Consider the following 353-nt stretch of genomic DNA (forward strand, 5'->3'; position numbering starts at 1 on the left):
ATTTCTATTTCAAATAAAAAGACAAGAGATATAAGAATATGACGAAAAATGATACAAGAACGAGATATAAAAATATGATAGTGCTAACAGAAATAATTTTTTAATTTAGGAAAAGTGTGGCGTCAGAAAATAAATAGTTGACTATTTTTATTTCTCTTTTGATCTCAACCCTGATCATCTTCTACATAATTTGAAATTATACGGTCAACTATTTATTTATACAAAAAGTATCAAATGAGGTGTAGATAGTTGACCGTAGATTAATGATTGGAGAAGTTTGTCGGGGGTTGCGGTCAGCAAAGAACAACATAAATAAACAAAACCATATTTATTTATTTTATGCCGACGTTTCG

Source organism: Halyomorpha halys, unplaced genomic scaffold, assembly GCF_000696795.3.
Source record: "Halyomorpha halys isolate HHAL.00 unplaced genomic scaffold, Hhal_1.1 Scaffold326.1, whole genome shotgun sequence".
Lineage (NCBI taxonomy): Eukaryota > Metazoa > Arthropoda > Insecta > Hemiptera > Pentatomidae > Halyomorpha > Halyomorpha halys.